The 12838-nt window shown below is 40.3% G+C and overlaps 1 protein-coding gene across 49 annotated transcripts in view; it reads right to left on the bottom strand.

Moving 5' to 3' along the window:
• The window catches only part of LOC138917619 (ral guanine nucleotide dissociation stimulator-like), a 93391-nt gene extending 82811 nt beyond the window's left edge, over positions 1–10580 (bottom strand). For 15 of the 49 annotated variants that reach the window (XR_011425842.1, XR_011425843.1, XR_011425846.1 and 12 more), the window contains exons 1-4: positions 10423–10535; positions 9165–9336; positions 8813–9017; positions 8207–8262 (exon numbers count right to left, since the gene is read on the bottom strand). The gene's annotated coding sequence lies outside the window, so the exon portion shown is untranslated. Of the gene's footprint in view, positions 1–8206; positions 8263–8812; positions 9018–9164; positions 9337–10422 lie in introns of all 49 variants that reach the window. The other 34 variants (XR_011425840.1, XR_011425841.1, XR_011425844.1 and 31 more) reach the window with 10 other exon arrangements.
• Positions 10581–12838: the final 2258 nt, after the last annotated feature.

Here is a 12838-nt window from a genome sequence, read left to right as displayed (position 1 = left end):
ATAAACTCAAAATGGATTAAAGACCTAAAGGTGAGACCTGAAACCATAAGGCTTCTAGAAGAAAACGTAGGCAGTACACTCTTTGACATCAGTATTAAAAGGATAGTTTCGGACACCATGCCTTCTCAAAGAAGGGAAACAATAGAAAGCATAAACAAATGGGACTTCATCAGATTAAAGAGCTTCTTCAAGGCAAGTGAAAACAGTATTGAAACAAAAAAACAACCCCCTAACTGGGAAAAAATATCTGCAAGTCACATATCTGACAAAGGCTTAATATCCTTAATATATAAAGAACTCTCGCAAGTCAACCACAAAACATCAAACAACCCAATCAAAAAATGGGCTGGAGACATGAACAGACATTTCTCCAAAGAAGATATACTGATGGCCAATAGGCACATGAAAAGATGCTCATCATCGCTGATCATCAGGGAAATGCAAATCAAAACTACACTAAGATATCACCTTACACCCGTTAGAACGACAAAAATATCTAAAACTAATAGCAACAAAGGTTGGAGAGGTTGCGGAGAAAAAGGAACCCTCATACACTGCTGGTGAGAATGCAAACTGGTGCAGCCACTATGGAAAACAGTATGGAGATTCCTCAAAAAACTAAAAATAGAACTACCATACGATCCAGCCATCCCACTACTGAGTATTTATCCAAAGAGCCTGAAGTCAGCAATCCCAAAAGTCCTGTGCACCCCAATGTTTATTGCAGCACTGTTTACAATAGTCAAGACGTGGAAGCAACCTAAGTGCCCATCAACAGACGAATGGATAAAGAAGATGTGGTACATATTTACAATGGAATACTACTCAGCTGCAAAACAGAACAAAATCATTCCATTTGCAATAACATGGATGGACCTTGAGAGAATTATGTTAAGTGAAATAAGCCAGCGAGAGAAAGATAATCTGTGTATGACTCCACTCATATGAGGAATTTAAAACTATGGACCAAGAACAGTTTAGTGGATGCCAGGGGAAAGGTGGGGTGGGGGGTGGGCACAAAGGGTGAAGTGGTGCACCTACAACATGACTGACAAACATTAATGTACAATTGAAATTTCACCAGATTGTAACCAATCAATAACTCAATAAAAAAAAAAGGGGGAAGGCCCCTTAAAAAAATAAAAATAAAAAATAAAGATGAAGACAAACACAAAAAAAAAACCAAAAAAAAACAAAAAAAGAAAAAGACCCAAAAATGTGCTGCCTCCAGGAGACTCATCTCAGCTCTAAAGAAAAACACAGGCTCAGAGTGAAGGGGTGAAAGATGATACTCCAACCAAACGACAACCAAAAGAAAGTGAATGTAGCCATAATTCTATCAGACAAAATAGACTTCAAGCCAAAAAAGACAAGAGACAGAGATGGGCATTATATAATGATAAAGGGGATAATCCATCAAGAAGACATAACATTTATTAATATATATGCACCTAACGTAGAAGCACCAAAGTCTATAAAACAACTATTAACAGATCTAAAGGGAGAAAATGACAGCAACACCATAAGAGTAGGGAACTTTAATACCCCACTTACATCAACGGATAGGTCTTCTAGAGAGAAAAATCAACAGAGAAACGTTGACCTTAAATGAAACACTAGACCAGATGAATTGAATAGATACATATATAATATTCAATCCAAAAGCAGCAGGATATACATTTTCTCTCAAGTACACATGAAACATTCTCAAAGATACACTGTTTGTTGGGAAACAAAACAACTCCCAATAAACTTAAGGAGACTGAAAAGATATCAAGCATCTTTTCCAACCACAAGGGTATGAAACTAGAAATCAACCACAAGGAGAAAGCTGGAAAAGTCACAAATACGTGGAGCCTAAACAACGTGCTATTCATTAACTATTGGAACAACAACAAAATTAAAGGAGAAATGGAAAAATATCTGGAGACAAATGAAAAGGAAAATACAGTGTACCAAAATCTATTGGATACAGCAAAAGCAGTACTAAGAGGCAAGTTCCTAGCAACACAGGCCTACCTTGAGAAACAGGAAAAATCTCAAATAAACAATCTAACAATACATCCAAAAGAATCAGAAAAGAAGAAAAATGAAGTGCCCAAAGTCAGGAGAACAAAGGAACTACTAGAAATCAGAGCTGAAATAAATGACATGGAGAGTAAAAAGAAAATAGAAAAGATCAGTGAAACTAAGAGCTAGTTCTTTGAAAATATCAACAAAATTGACAAACCTTTAGGTAGAATAAGACAAAAAGAGAGAAGCCTCAAATAAATAAAATCAGAAAGAGAAGAAATCACAAACAATATAACAGAAATACAAAGGATTACAACAGTACAGTATTCTTTATCAATGTTATAAACTACATTAACAAAATGAAGAATAAAAATCACATGATCATCTCAACAGATGCAGAGAAAGCATGTGACAAGATTCACCACATATTTATGATAATAACTCTCAATAAAATAATTATAGAAGGAAAGTACCTCAACATAATAAAGGCCATATATGACAAACCAACAGCTAACATTATACTCAAGGGTGTAAACTGATAGCTATCCCTCTAAGAGCAGGAACAAGACAAGGATGCCCACGCTCACCCTTCTTAGTCCTAGCCAGAGCAATCAAGTAAGAAAAATAAATAAAACATATTCAAACTGGAAAGGAAGAAGTAAAACTGTCACTACTTGTGGATGATGAGATTTTACATATAGAAAACGCTAAAGAATCCATCAAAAAACTAAAAACAAACTAGCAGAAATAAAAAATCAAGAATATAATCCTATTTACAATCACAACAAAAAGAATTAAGTGGGTAGGAATAAATTTAACCAGTGAGGTGAAAGACCTATACACTGAAGACTATAAGACATTGTTGAAAGAAATTATAGAACACATAAAGAAATAGAAGGATATTCTGTGCTCATGGATTAGAAGAATTAACATAGTGAAAAAGTCCATATTACCTAAAGCAATTTACAGATTCAATGTAATCCCTATCAAAACCCCAATGACATTTTTCACAGAAATAGAAAGAAGAATTCTAAAATTTACTGGAAACACCAAAAGTCCCGAAAGAGCCACAGCACTCCAGAGAAAAAAGAACAAAGCTGGAGGCATCACATTCCCTAATTTCAAAGTATACTACAAAGCTGTATTAATCAAAACAGCACGATACTGGCAGAAAAGCAGACACAGATCAATGGAACAGAATTGATAGCCAAGAAATAAACCCATACATTTAGGAACAGCCAATTTTCAACAAAGGAGCTAAGAACATACAATGGAGAAGGGAAAGTCTCTTCAATAAACACTGTTGGGAAAACGGACAGCCGCACACAAAAGAATGAAAGTAGACCATTATCTTACACCATGCACAAAAATTAACTCAAAATGGATTAAAGACTTGAATGTAAGACCTGAAACCATAAAACTCCAAAGAAGAAAACGTAGGCAGTAAGCTCTTTGCTATCACTCTTAGCAGTATCTTTTTGAATATGTCTCCTCAGGAAAGGGAAACAAAAGAAAAAATAAGCTAATGGGACTACATCAAACTAAAAAGCGTCTGCATGGCAAAGGAAACATCAATAAAATGAAAAGACAACCTAGCAATTGGAAGAAGATATCTGCGAATCATTTATCCAATAAGGGGTTGCTATCCAAAATATATGAAGAACTAAACAACAAAAGAACAAACTTAGTCAAGAAATGGGCAGAGGATTTGAACAGACATTTTCCCAAAGATATACAGATGGCCAACAGGCACATGAAAAGATGTTCAACATCACTAATTATTAGAGAAATACAAATCAAAACCACAATGAGATATCACCTCATGCCCATCAGAATGGCTATCACTAAGAAGACAAGAAATAAGAAGTGTTGGAGAGGGGCCAGCGCCATGGCCGAGTGGTTAAGTTCGTGTGCGCTACTTCAGCAGCCCAGGGTTTTGCCGGTTTGGATCCTGGGCCTGGACACAGCACCACTCATCAAGCCATGCTGAGGTGGCATCCCACACAGCACAGCCAGAAGGACATACAACTAGAATATACAACTATGTACTGGGAGGGTTTGGGGAGAACAAAAAGGAAAAAAAGATAGACAACAGATGTTAGCTCAGGTGCCAATCTTTACAAAGAAAACAGAAGTGTTGGAGAGGATGTGGAGAAAAGGGAGCCCTCAGACACTGCTGGTGGGAATGTAAATTGGTGCAGCCACTGTGGAAAACAGTACAGAGATTCCTCAAAAACTTAAAAATACAATGACCAGGCATGACATCAGCATGACGGCAGAGTGAGCTCTTCCCTTAGACTCTCCTCCCTAAGAAACAATGAAAAGGACATTCATAAACCAACAGAGGACAGGCGCACAACACAAAAGACATCTGAGAGACCCAGGCAGCCATATGTCTGAAGGTGGAGGTGCTGGACCCCCCAGGAGGAAGAAGGAGGAAGTAAGGGGATCTCCTCTCCCTCCCCAGCAATGACCTAGGGCACAGGACCATGCACAGCTCTGAGAAAAGAGGGGCCTGGGGGGAGACTCTGTGGGAATGCCTTTGCTCTCCAAGTTCCCTCACATCCCATAGGAAAGCTACACAGAGGAGGCTAAGCTATTGTGGGGTTGTCTTCATGAAGCCAGCACGCCGGGAGGACAGACAGCGAGGGCAAAGAGAGAACACTCACGGGATGGCACATGCAAAAGAAGTGCCCCTCCCCCTGCTGGGCTCACAAGCTCAGCCAGTCAGACAGAGCAAGGGACCCCGTCTAGAGTGCCCGTGCATACATTAGCAAAGCAGCAGCTACAAGCAGGCAATCGCAGATGGGTCCTCTCAGCATAGATTCCAAAGGACAAGCACAGACACCAGGGATCACAGCAGGCTCAGAATACACAGCTCCTGAACCTCCTCCAGTGGTGGCAAGTGGAATCTGCAACCAGATACTATCTATGTGAAGGCACAAACCAACCCCATCAAATAGTATGAAGAAATATATTAATAGTCCAGACCAGAAGGAAAATGAAAAGCACCTAGAAATCAATCCTGAAGGCACACAAATTTACAATGTAAACGACAGAGAATTCAAAATAGCTAACATTAAAAAACTCAACGAGTTACAAGAAAATTCAGATAGTTCAATTAAATCAGGAATAAAATTAATAAACCGAGGGAATACTTCACAAAAGAGATCGACCCCATAAAGAGGAACCAATCAGTAATGTTGCAGATGAAAAACACAATGAGATAAAGAAAAATCTGGATACCCTGAATTACAGAGCTGACATTTTGGAAGACGGAATTAGCAATCTGGAGGACGGAAATATAGAAAGGCTTCAGATGGAGGAGGAGAGAGAATTAAGACTAAAAAGAAACGAAGAAATTCTCTGAGAAATATCTGATTCAATTAGGAAATGCAACATAAAAACTATGGGTATTATAGAGGGAGAAGGGAGGGAGAAAGGAGCAGGAAGTCTGTTCAAACCTGGGAAAGGAGCTGGAATTACAAGTAAAAGACGCTAACAGAACTTCTGATTACATCAATGTAAAAAGACCTACTCCAAGGCATAGAGTAGTAAAGCTGGCAAAAGTCAGTGACAAAGAAGAAATATTTTTAAAGGCAGCAAGGCAGAAGAAAATAACTTACAAAGACCATATCAAACTTTCAGGAGATTTCTCAGCAGAATCTTTACAGGATATGAGAAGGTAGAATGAGATATTCAAAATTCTGAAAGACAAAAACCTTCAGCCGAGAATACTCTATCCAGGGAAAAATATCCTACAGATATGGTGGAGAAATAAAAACTTTCCCACATAAACAAAAGCTGAGGTAGTTCATTGCCACAAGACACCCCAAACAGGAAATGCTCAAGAAGACCTTCATACCTGAAAAAGAACAAAAAGAGTTCACAAAGCCTTGAGCAAGGAGATAAATAGGCAGCCAAAGTCAGAAAATTGCAGCTCTCTACCAGAACAGGTTAGCAAAAACTTAATTATGACATTAAAGATAAAGGGAAGGAAAACATCAAAAATAACTATAATCTTGTGATTTTAACCACAAAATCACAACACAAAACAGAATGTCTTATGACCAACAAATCAGAGGAAGAGGAAAGGGATGGAACTGGCTTAGACCAAGGAAATAAGAGGCTATCAGAAAATGGTATATCTCATCTACGAGATTTTTTATACAAACCTGATGGTAACCACTAAACAAATAATCAGAACAGAGACACAAATGATCCAAAAAAAAGAAAACTGAGGGGCTGTCCCAGTGGCATAATGGTTAAGTTCGCATGCTCTGCTTCAGCCACCCAGGGTTTGCAGCTTCAGGTCCCAGGCACAGACCTATGCATCTCTCATCAAGCCCTGCTGTGCTGGCATCCCACATACAAAAAACAGAGGAAGATTGCCACAGATGTTAGCTCAGCAACAATCTTCCTCAAGCTAAAAGAGAGGAAGATTGCTTACAGATGTTAGCTCAGGGCCAGTCTTCCTCACACACAAAAAAGAGAAAACTGAGAAAACCATCACAGTGAACTACCAAATTGAACTGGCAGTCCAAAATACACAAGATGAGAAACAAGGGAAATACAGAACTGGAAAACAAGTGATAAAATGGCAGCATTAAGCCCTTATATATAAATAATCACTCTAAATGTAAATGGATTGAATTCTTCAATCAAAAGACAGAGTGGTGGGATGGATTGAAAAACAAGACTCATCAATATGCTGCCTCCAGGAAACACTCTTAGCTCTAAAGACAAACACAGGCTCAGAGTGAAGGGACGGAAGATGATACTCTAAGCTAATGGCAAACAAAAGAAAGCAGTTATTGCAATACTTATATCAGACACAGTAGACTTCAAGATAAAAAAGGCAATGAGAGACAAAGAGGGGCAGTATATAATGATAAAAGGGACACTCCAACAAGAAGACATAACACTTATAAATATACATGTACCCAACAAAGGAGTACCAAGGTACATAAAGCAACTATTAACAGACCTAAAAAGAGGTATTAACAACAACATAATAATAGTAGGGGGCCCCAACACTCTACTTACATCGATGGATAGATCATCCAGACAGAAAGTTAACAAGGAAATAGTGGAATTAAATGAAAAACTAGACAAGATGTACTTAATAGATATATATGGAACATTCTATCCAAAAATAGCAGAATACACATTCTTCTCAATTGCACATGGAGCATTCAAAGGACAGACCATATGTTTTGAAACAAGACAGGCCTCAATAAATTTAAGAAGATTTAAATCACATCAAGCATCTTTTCTGACCAAAATGCTATGAGACTAGAAATCAGCTACAGGAAAAAAGCTGGGAAAGTGACAAATATGTGGAGACTACACAACATGCTACTGAACAACCAATGGATCACTGAAGAAATTAAAAGAGAAATCAAAAAATATCTGGAGACAAATGAAAATGAAAATACACCACACCAACTCATATGGGATGCAGAAAAAGTGGTCCTATGAGGGAAATTCATAGCAATACAGGCCCAGCTTAAAAAAACAAGAAAGATCTCACATAAGCAATCTTAAAATACAGTTAGAAAATGAAGAACCAACAAAGCCCAAAGTCAGCCGAAGGAGGGAAATAATAAAAATCAGAGCAGAAATAAATGAAATTGAAACCAAAAAAGAAAAAAGAATAGTAGAAAAGATCAGTGAAACAAAGAACTGGTTCTTTGAGAACATATGCAAAATTGACAAACCCTTAGCCTGACTCTCTAAGAAAAAAAGAGAGAAGGATCAAATAAATAAAATTAGAAATGAAAGAGGAGAAATTACAACATATACCACAGAAATATAAAGGATTATAAGAGAATACAATGAAAAACTATATAGCAACAAACTGGACAATCTAGAAGAAAGAGATAAATTCTAAGACTCATACAACTTCCCAAAACTGAATCAAGAAGAAACAGAGAATCTGAATAGTCCAATCACAAGTAAAGAGATTGAAACAGAGATTGAAACAGCTTAGTGGGAAATTACTTACCCTGACAAAGTTACCCACTCAAAACTAACAGCCAACATCACAATTAATAGTAAAACATGGTATATTTTTCCTCAAGACTGACTTGATTTCTATTATTTCTACTTCTCCTTTTCCTTTAATGCATGGATCCTGCTAAACCTTATAAATCCACTACAATATAAAATGGGGAATGAATAAAGAGCTCACCTGAGGGATGTTCACTTTCTGTGGCTCCTGGGCGAGTACAGAGGACTGTGGTTCAGCTGAGGGGACAGAAAGAAGACAGGGGTCCTGAGATTTAGCTGTCTTACAGCTCTTAGATTCACCTCCTCAAATCTCAGCACCCCAGTTGGGGATCATCCTCCCCATAGGCACAGGGCCCTCTGGGCCTTGAAAAGGCACAAGAAGGATCATGGACAGGCAGCAACACCTGTCTTTGTGTGATTCTGAAATGACCAGGGAGCTGAAATCTGCAGTTTTTTACTGAGTGAACATAAACTTTACTCGATTGATTTAACAATATCGCATGCATCCTTCTGAATAACAGAAAGAAATAAAAACTGATTAGTTGAATTAAAGTACGCCAAACGACAAGACACTATTCCTTCATTAAAGTTAACTTAGCAGAAAAATACTCAGTATGCATCATTTATCTATTTTTCTCAGTAATATTATTTAACCCCTGGTATACACAATCCACGGAAAGCCTAGTAAAAGAGATGGGAGGATTTAAGGCAGGAATTTTTAATTGTTCATTTCAGCTGGGAAGTATTTCTCAAAAGGCTCTTTTGATAGATGCTTTTGGTAACTTACCTGTGAGAGAGTGAACTGTCACAAACTGCGTTTCCCTGGACAAGTCACTGAAATTTTCAGGCCCAATGTCTTTAAATCTTTCAAAAGAGTTAGAAGTAGGTGACCTCGGAAAACTCTTCACAGATCATCATTCTTGGATCCTGTGACGTCAGGATAACGTCACTAATGTCACATGTGGTGGTGGACATGTGTGACAGCAGCGCATCTGTAAATAGCGGGGGCCATTTAAGGGGACTGGAGACAGAACTTCCTCCCTCTGCCTGGTTGTCCCTTACCCCCAGACCTTGCCCTCACGGCTCTCCAACAAAGCAGCCTTTCCTGAGCAGCCTGCCCCTGGGCCACCGCAGCTCACCTGTACTTCCCAGGGACGGCCCAAATGCCCCACTGTCACACAGTGTGGTGGCTCCTGAGGGTGGCATCATCATCAAGTCTGGTTCATTCTGGGCAGGAGGATCAAGACCTGCTTCTGATCTTGCAAATCTAGCATCTGCTCCTTTCTGGGCTCTTGTCTCTGCTCTGAAGCTCTGGAGAGAGGTCTAAGGTCAGAGGGGCGCTCTCTTCCAGGTAAGACTCCCTCACAGAGGCCCCCTGCTTCCTGCCTCACAAGGGCTGGTTTGTTTCAAGGCAACTGGGACATGGATCTGAGAAATAAATTCATTTTAGGGGCAGAAAGCCTGACTCTTGGAATTCATTATAACGTTAGACTTCAAGGACAAAAAGCCTGACAATGCAGAGGGGGCCAGGCACCTCTGTCTGACCCAAGGGACCTGAAGAGACACTAGAGATCCCAGGATACATGTGACACACGGTGGGATTCCATCCACATCCTTTCCTTTACATCCCTGGGGACGCAGGGACAGGCCATGTTCCTAAATGCTGTGAAGGCTGTAATGCCAGTCTTGGGCAGGAGTGACATCAGACAAAGCCTGAGACTGAAGCGCAGCACACCTGCCCTCGAATCCGAATTCCCTGGCTGGGAGCTCCTCACTCGAGCACATCGGGCCACCGACCCGAGCCTCGGTTTCTGGTGAAGTGGTTGTCAGGGTACATTAAACTATCCAGTAAAAAAACAAAGTATCCTCTAACTATAACAGCAGTTGTCACTTACTTAAGGCTTCCTACCTGGCACTTGTCTAAAATAGTGATCTATGTTTCCAAACGTCGCTGTGAAACAATCATTATTAATATTTATAGATGAGAACCCTGACTCTCGCCCAGGTTCCTTCTGTCGCCCCTGCTTACAGGTGACAGAGCTGGCACTGACCGGGCCTGTAGTGCTCCAGAGCTCGGGCTCCACCGCAGACCCACGGTCACCGTCCGCCTGATAAACGCACTCCTCCCTCCCGCACCCACCGCCGCTGCCACGGGCTTCTCTCCGGTCGGGCTGCAGGCGGGCTGGTCACACGATCCTCGGGCATCCCGGACCGCCCCGAACACCTGCGCCCCGGGAGCCCGAGGGCCGGGGTCTCCCCCATCGGCCTTAACCACTCTGACGGGCCGCCCGGGTTAATACACCGCCGCGGGGGACGACGGGGTCCCAGACACTTCCTGCTCCCATCCCCAAGCACCGGCACACCCTTCCCAGCTAGTCCCTCGCCCTAGGTGCGTACCCTGCATTTTCCGAGCACACCCCAAAGTTCCCCAACGGTTCTCTGGAGTCCTGAGAAGACGAACGAGGAGGCTACGGCTGCACATGCGCAGAAGGAGCGTGGCGTCCCCTTCCCAGAGTCCAGGCGGTGAACCTCACCTATTTAAAACTACATTTCCCATAGGCCTCCGCGCCTACATTTCAAGTCACTCTTGGCCTTTCCGCGAAAGCGGGAGGACGGTGTTCTTAAATCTCTCCTGCCCAGGGTCCTCCGAGCCTGAAGAGGTTAAGGGTTAAGCCTGAACTCTGCTGTCAAATGCAAAGGGTAATCCGCTATTGGCTCCCGATTAAAATAGCATTTTTTTTCATAAGTCATTTGGAGGCAATTGGGGAAATTTGAATACGGATTGGATATGGAAAATATTAAAATATTACTTAGATGGTGTGAAAAAAATTTGGAGTTATGTAGGAAAATTGACTTTGTAAAAAGAAAAAGACATGATGACTGAAGTACTTAAATTATATAGCTGTAAACTTATAATTTTACAATTTTTCAACCTGGGACCTCCACCCTGTTCCTTTACAGCCGCCGGACCCACCAACCCCTGAGCCCCATCCTGGCGCGCCTGGGGCCCAGTGTGCAGATTCTACTGAGGGTCTGCACAGGTGCTCCATGTCACCACAAAAGATGGCTGCACATGAGAAACACTCTAAGAGTTTTAAAAAACATTTGTCAGTATCCCATTAGAGGAAATACATATTTCATTGCTTTGAAATGCAACATGGGGTGCTCCTGAGTCCACAGGGAGTATACTCATATTGATTAATTTGAGCCTATCCAAACATAATTCATCCTTCCTAATCTAATATGGTAAGGATCCACTCCCTTATATGCTACCTAGTTTCTGCTTTATTGGGCAAGATCTTGAGTTCCTTTTGTGTTTTTGGTTTTTTAATTTCTGGATTTCTTGCAACTTTACTCTGAACACAGCTGTTTTTTCATTCCCATTATGGGCCTGGAGCCAGTAAGGAAGTTTGGACAGGGCCTGAGGATAGTGTGTATCTCCTTCAGGGGTAACTTATACTAGGATCACCCCTTAGGATTTGGAGAGAGAGAGAGAAGTGAGAGAGACACTGTCAGAATTCAGTTACTCTTCACTTCTTTTTCTAAGCTCCTCAAAGCAGTGACTTTTAGTATACCTTAAAGGCCTTAAAATTGCAGAGAGTGTGGCAGGTACAACAAACTTGAACTGTCTAATAAGCCTCAAAGCTGTGCAGAGGCAAGTGTACACCTGCCAGGCAAAGTGCACAGAGTATAGAATATCTGTTCTGACCAAGTAGTAGTATATGTTTGACCATATCCTTCTCCTCTGATAATAACTTTGGGCTTCCTAGATGCTCAGTAAATCCATGTAAGTGAAGGAATACAATTTATTCACCTTAATCTTGACCTCACACTGAGTCCATTCTAGCAGTAATTGGGGGAGGTGTACTTACCTGGCATTCACCCTCATATGGGTAGTGATCATTTTATAAAATACTGAGGAACATAATGTCCCTCTTGAAGATATTCTTGCATTCAAACCTTATCTGAGTGAGTAATTGAGGCAATCTATTGAGATCCCCAGTATATTGGATCACTTTTCAAAGTGTTCAGACACCTCCATCTGGGAACTGTTTCTCTCTATGCCTGTCAATATTAGATTAGTTTTATCTTTTTAGGGTTTCATGCAAAAGGAATCATACAGTGTAGTTTTGTGTGGCTTTTTTTTCACTCAGGATAATGATTTTGAGATTCATCCTATAGTTGAATACCAGCAATGAAGGAACAGCCTCACACAGGGAGAAACAACTGCTTATGAAATCAAGGGAGATTCATTGTGCCCAATGAGTTCAGCTATATCTGAATCCAAATACATGTAATCATTCCAATTTCCAGGTTCCTAGACTTTCCCAGTAAATGTCCCAAATCTCATCTAATACACCTCCTCAAATTGTGGATCTAATAACTATTGTAATTTTTTGAAGAAATAATGTCCAAAACTTCCCAAAGTTGATGAAACAATGTTAATTTACACATCCAAGAAGTTTACTGAACTCCAAGTAGGATAAATACAAAGATAGAGTTTTACCTAGACACATCATAGTCAAACTGTTGGAAGCCACACACAAAGAGAAAATCTTAAAAGAAGAAAGAGAAAAACAACTGAACACGTACAGGAGAGCATCAACATAAATAATATCTAACTGCTCATCAGAGAAGATAGACCCTAGAAGGCAGAGAAATGGCATATTCAAAATACTGAAAGAAAAAATTGTAACGAAGAATTTTTTTATCCAGCAAGACTATCCACTAATTATAAAGGTGAAATAAGGACATTCTTAAATTTAAAAAGACTGGAAGAATTTCTTGATATCAGAACTGAATTGTGAGAAAT

This window comes from Equus caballus, chromosome 15 (genome assembly GCF_041296265.1).
Source record: "Equus caballus isolate H_3958 breed thoroughbred chromosome 15, TB-T2T, whole genome shotgun sequence".
NCBI classification, from domain to species: domain Eukaryota; kingdom Metazoa; phylum Chordata; class Mammalia; order Perissodactyla; family Equidae; genus Equus; species Equus caballus.
The sequence above is the reverse complement of the archived record's forward strand: the minus strand, read 5'-3'. Positions and strand labels throughout refer to the sequence as shown.